Genomic DNA, 6,808 nt, shown 5'->3' on the forward strand with positions numbered 1-6,808 from the left:
ACATCTGATAATGATATTTAGCTTTGACAATCTTCTGGATATAGTTGTTGTACACTTTTTCTGATGAATCCTGTAAAAGATTTATGACATAGTATCTGTACATTAAATGAAACCATTAGTAATAAAATTGTTACTTCACAAAATATATACTTGATATCATCAAAACTAGATTCTGAATATAGATTCTCAATCTTGTTCTAACATACACTACAACAAATAACGCTTTTCTTGACGAAGCTTTCACAATGAACGAAACAAAACCGCGGGTACATGTGAACAGAGCGAATTGTTTTATTTTAAAAAATTAATAAAACTGTTACCTCAGATATTTATAAATCCGAGATAAATATATGATAAGGGTTTGAGGTTCGATTCCCAACTCCTGATATTTAATATTTTGTATGGAACCAAAAAGGCGCCATTATGTTTTCTAGATTTTACGTCGCATATGTTACCTCGTTTTCCTAAAAACTGAGATAAATACTCCTTAATTTTTTATTCTTTTGACGACCAAAAGGCGCATTTTTTATATATTTTATGTTGGCTAATCTAACTTGGTTTTTAAATTTTAACTGAAATAAAGTTTCTTTTAATTTTGACTCTCGTGTCCATCTAATTCAATTTTCGAGCCCTAACGAAAGAACACTCTTCTCCAAGGACCTTAGCCAACGAAAGAACATTTCTTCTCCAAGGAGCTTTGCGGTATGTTCTTGTTCTTTAATATTGTTGTTCTTGTTATTCTCCATTACCGATGTTCTTGTTGTTCTCTGCGTATTCTATTATTGTTGTTGTTGTACTCTTTTTTATTTCATTTTTAGAAGCTTTATTTGATTATGGATCATAGTTGGATGAAAGCCAATAGATTAAGTAGCGATAATGGGAAAGGATTGTTACAATTTCTTGATTTTATGGATAAAAACCTTCCTAACAACAATGGGATTTTTTGGTGTCCTTGTATGAATTTCTATAATACGCAAAAAAATCCAAGGGATGTTATATTCATTCATTTGGTTGTGATGGAATTATTCAGAATTACACGAAATGGGTATGGCATGGTGAAGCGTCAAAGAAGATACCTTTGTCATAAACAATTTAAGATGATGAATGTATGATTGATAATCTATAAGACATCATTATTGATGTTGGAGTCGATACTTTCAAGAAAGTTAATATGGTAGATACTTTGCGAAGAGACATGGAAGATTCCTTGTACCCGGAATGTAAAGATTTTACAAGATTGTCAGTTGTGTTAAGACTATTGAATCTTAAGGTAAGAGGTGGGTAGACGGATAAAGGTCTCAGTGAATTGCTTGAATTATTGAAAGAAATGCTTCCTAAAGGTAACACGTTGCCAAATCGTACTTATGAGGCCAAGAAGATATTATGTCCAATGGGTTTGGACTATGTCAAAATACATACTCGTCGTAATGATTGCATCATATATAGGAAAGAGTTTGAAAACTTGAACGAGGCGTGGGGTGCCGCGCTACAAACAAAAGGACAACGATGTTGATGAAGACGATGGTGCAACTAGCAAAGTTGTTCCTGTCAAGGTTATATGGTACCTACCAATAATTCTAAGGTTCACGAGATTGTTTGCTAATGTAAGTGACACAAAGAATACTAGATGGCATGCAGATGAAAGAGTGTGTGATGGAAAATTTGCCATGTAGCTGATTCATTGCAATGGAAGAAAATTGATTCCTTGTTTCTAGATTTCGCTAATGAATCGAGCAACCTTAGGCTTGGACTTGCCATCAATGGAATGAACCCTTTTGGTAATTTGAGTACTAACCATACATCATGGTATGTTATTCTCTTAATTTACAACTTATCTCCATAGTTATGCATGAAGCGTAAGTATAAGATGTTAACGATAATGATTTCGGGTCCAAAAAACCAGGGAACGACATAGATGTTTATTTATCGCCATTGATTGAAGATTTAATACTTTTATGGGAGGAAGGTGTTGATGTTAATGATGTGTATACAAGTGATAACTTTAAGTTTTGTGCCATGCTGTTTTGCACAATCAATGACTTTCTTGCTTACGATGATTAGTCTGGGTACAACGTCAAGGGTCATAAAGCGTGTCCTATATGTGAAGTTGATACATGTCACCACCAATTTCCAAAAGGAAAAAAGACAACTTATCTTTGGCATTGAAGATTTCTAAGACTTAATCATCTGTATCGTAGATTGGGCAAGGCTTTTAATGGAGAGCAGAAGTATTGTATCACTCCAAAACCCTTAACCGGGAAGGAAGTTTATAGAAGACAACAACACATTAAAGTTGTCTTTGGAAAGAAGCAAAAAAATCCCGTGGAGAAAAATTCTTGGAGAAAGAGGTCGGTGTTCTTTGATATTCCATATTGGTCAAGTTTTAATGTAAGACATTGTCTTGATGCGATACACATGGAGAAAAATGTATGCGATAGTTTGATTGGATTACTTCTCAACATTAAAGGAAAGACAAAAGATACTAAGAAATCCTACGAATATATGGATATGATGGGTATACGGAAAGAATTATCCCCAAAAGAAGTAGGAAATATAACCTATTTGCCCCAGCATGTCACGCTCCGTGTAAAAAAGAAAAAAGTTTTTGCAATTGTTTGCAGGGTGTCATACCCCAAAATTTGCCCACCATATTTCAAAATAATTTGTCTCAAGCACTAGGGTCTCTAATTGTTCAAAGTGGTGCAAGAAGTAAGCATGTCTACTCTCTCTCCTAAGCAACAAGCCCACAACTAGGGTTTTGCTTCTCTCAAGGTAAACTCAGGTTCCAAGGCCTTAAGTGGACTTCATGGCATCTCTAATGATTAAAAGTATCCTCATACCAAGTTTCAAGCTCTGATTCACAAGAATGACCAGTCATTGGCTCAGATGATCAACAGTCGACTAGTTTGACCTAAAAGTCAACTGTGGTCAACTTACAATTAAAACTCCTGATTTTTTGTCAACATCAACATTTTGAGGTTATATTCATAATTTGATCAAGGGTTGATCATGATTCATCAAGAAAAGCTTCAAGATTATCAAAAGTCCAAGTTTCTAAATTAGGGTTTTTAGGAGAAAGTCAACTGAACTTTGACCAGTCATAACTCTCACATGGTTCATCATAATTTTCCCAACCAAAGCTCAGTTTGAAGTAAATTCAATTCTCTACAACTTTGTCTCTCTAAAGATTGGTATATAAACATGGTAGACTCAATTGAGATGAAACCAAAAGGAGAGTGTAGGGGACATTTTGAGCTTTCTAAAATGACCAAGAATGCTTTCATCTGATCAAAATTGAGCAAGTTATAAAGTGTGTAAGTTATTCAAAATTGTGAAGAGCAAAGTGATGAATTGTGAGTTTTGATTAAGGTGACCTAACTTTTAGGGTTTTAAAATGTTCATGACCTAAAATATGACCTCTAAACTCATTTGTAAATTCGTATGATATTTATTTATATTTACTTGAATTTTATTTCATTTAAATATTAAATAAATTTATTGAAAGATGATAATCATGAGTTAAGGCATAAGGCTTGTTTCTAACACACGTGGAGGCCCAAATACACTCATCCAAATCGTGTAAACATGATTGAATAAGATTGCAATGAGATTGAGACCAAATTAGAAAGATTTGATAAGATTTACAATCAAACATCCAACTCACTTTGCACATGGCATCCAAGCCCAAAAGAACCCTAATTCATTATTTATATATGCATAATCATGCTTAGCAAAAGGAGGACACGAAATCCTAGCTAAAGGAACCCTAACCTAACTTCAAAAAAACTCAAGAAAAAGGTGAAGTTAGATTTTATGGTTGGAGCAACTTTCAACCATTCTCAAGGATCATGCAAGGGTCCTTAACATCTCAGGAAACACTCCCATCTGTTACCAAGCTTTGCAGCCTTGTGAACAACCACGTTCATCTCCACGGTTTGTGTTTCTTTTCCAAAATCGTATTTCAATCATTCTTGGATTTTTAATGAAATCTAACCATGCATTCAAGCTCATGTGACTGTTTAGAACACGTTTGAACCATTTGTTTTAAGGTTGGACATAGGAATTCGGTGTAGCCATTGTTAGGGCACAAGTATGTGAGACTTTCGGGTTCAAGGTTGCAAGGGTTTTTAAGCCAAAAAAATACCACCATCATGCTCCGAAGGAGATTTGCAGTCGATCTATGCCCTTTGCTATAATTTATTTGTTGTATTTTTGAATTTAAGAAATTGCAGGTGTTAACTACGAAAATGGCGTAGCTATTTCGTAGCTAATATTGTGGCCAATTCTGCGTTCCAAGGGGAGAAGATGATGAACAGGAGCGCTGAATCCTTAACCCCACGCGGAGATATCTGATTGGTCGGTCAACCAAACCCAACTCTCTCTCCGTTTCTGATTGGGGCAGTCAACGAATCCAGGGGGCACTTGTGACTTGCGTTTGAAAATCCAATAAAGTGTTTATTTTTGTACTTATTGTTAGAACATAGTTTGGTTCTAATCATATTTGTAGTGTTTTGATGATAACAAGCAAATAAATTTTGTATAAGCAAAATGTGGTACTCTAATTATATGTTTCTGATTTCAGAAGATATTCCAATTCAACTACCATCAGAACTTGATACGCAAAGATGAACAAATGCTAAGATGCTCAAGTCCTAAAGCATCTTCTGATAAAGCGCAAAAACCGCTGCAAACATACTGTTACAGAAATTATACTCCAAGCTAAACAGAAGATCGGGAAGTCTAATTCAAAAAGAAAGATATCGTTAAAGACCTAATCATTAGCAAGGAGACTGCAACACACAAAAAAGCGCAACTCCCTGAAGGAGTGAAAAACACTTAGAAAGGGGGGATTGAATAAGGGTTGTTTCTAAAAATGGTAGATAAAAAATAATCACACAGTTATTTTTATCCTGGTTCGTTGTTAACTAAACTACTCCAGTCCACCCCTGACAGAGTGATTTACCTCAACTGAGGATTTAATCCACTAATCAATCTTGATTACAATGGTTCTCCAGTTAGACAACTTCTAAGTCTTCTAGAGTATACATAACACAACTTGATCACTCTAGGAAATTCCTTTTACAAAGATGTAAACAAATATTACAAGAGTTTAATTTGCTTCTTAATAAGCTATAATCACCAAGTGATTTTTCTCTCAAGTTTAAGTTCTAGACACTCACTAAGATATTACAAAGTTGTGAGGTTGAAGATGAAGTTCTTCTTTGTTTTTGTGTGATAGCGTTTTGGCAGCATTTTGGTACTTAGAGCGAGAGAGTTGTTGGCTGCTTCAGCATCAGAACTTCTTTATATAGGAAGTGAGAAAATGTGACCGTTGAGAGCATTTAATGCTTTGCGTGAATAGTAAACTGCTGCATTTAATGTTTCACTCTTTTGTCAACTACCTCGAGCCATGCTTCAACTGCTTTTGCTGACTTTGCCTTTTGTAGCTTCTAGCGTTCCTTTTGTCAATCAGACAGATTTGAATTTGTAGCCTTTTCATCTTGTACTTGCTTCAGGACTCAGACTATTAGAATAACATTTGAATATCAGATTCTTCAGCTTTGGTGCAGATGCAACTTCAGTCATCAGACTTTGGAAGTGCTTTGGAGCGTGATACCATCAGATCTTCAGAGCCTTGCTTTTGACTGCCATTTTTTGATGCTTTCCAGATCATGTTCTGATTTTCCCAAGACCATCTTCTGATGTCTTCCAGACCATGTTCTGATGAAGCCATCCAGATCTTCTGGGCCAGAGCTTCTGAATGCTGATTTTGTGCATACTCTTTTGGACTTTTCCTGAAATGGAAAACGTGAATAATTAGAGTACCACATTGTCTTATACAAAATTCATATATAATGTTATCATCAAAACTAGAAATATTGATCATAACATTTCATGTTCTAACAATCTCCCCCTTTTTGATGATGACAAAAACATACAGAATTGATATGAATTTGTATCCAGAATATCAGATGAAAAAGACAATACACAGATATAGCATAAAAGCATATTAATCAAAGTGTGTGAATATGTCTCCCCCTGAGATTAACAATCTCCCCCTGAAATTAATACTAGAAGAATTTATAAATAAAAGACTTCCCTGAGTATTTTCCATTTCAGATGACACTTTCACGTTGAACTTTAATCTTTAGATGGTTCAGAGCTTTACTTCAGAGCTTCCATTGGACAACTTCAAAGCTTTGAATTTCTCTTTAAGATCACTTGGCTTTATCAGAGCATCAAAAAGACTTACTTCACATTTTGTGCAGAGCTTTAACTTCTTGTATCAAAGCATAGCTTGCTCCAAATCTTGAAGCTTCTTGTATCAGAACATTAAGCTTTGATTGCTTCAACTCTTTAAGATATTTTCTCCAGATGCGTTTGTCCCCTTTTTGAGCTTGTTCAGATTATCACATTCCTGCAAAACTATCAGAGACAGAAAACTTGCAATTTTTATTAGGAATGTTGAGACTTAAGCCCAGCAACTGATATTATAAACCAATTCAAATAGCACGTTTCTCCCCCTTTTTGTCATAACATCAAAAAGCATAAAAGATTCAGATGAGAGACACACAGAGTGAAGAAAGAATTTTTTTCATTGATAGCAAAGGGAAGAGTACAAGGCAGATGCAAAAACAAAACAGATGCAAGAAATAAGAAAACTACTAAGACACAAGACTCAAACTAAGACTGGTTAGGCTTAGAGGCTAAGGCTTCCAAAAGATTCTTAATCTCAGCGGTGTCTTCTGCTTGCTTCCTTGAAGTTTCTTCAGATCTTTGCATCCAAGTTTTGATTTCAGCAATGGTT

Source organism: Vicia villosa, linkage group LG2 (genome assembly GCF_029867415.1).
Source record: "Vicia villosa cultivar HV-30 ecotype Madison, WI linkage group LG2, Vvil1.0, whole genome shotgun sequence".
Taxonomy (NCBI): domain Eukaryota; kingdom Viridiplantae; phylum Streptophyta; class Magnoliopsida; order Fabales; family Fabaceae; genus Vicia; species Vicia villosa.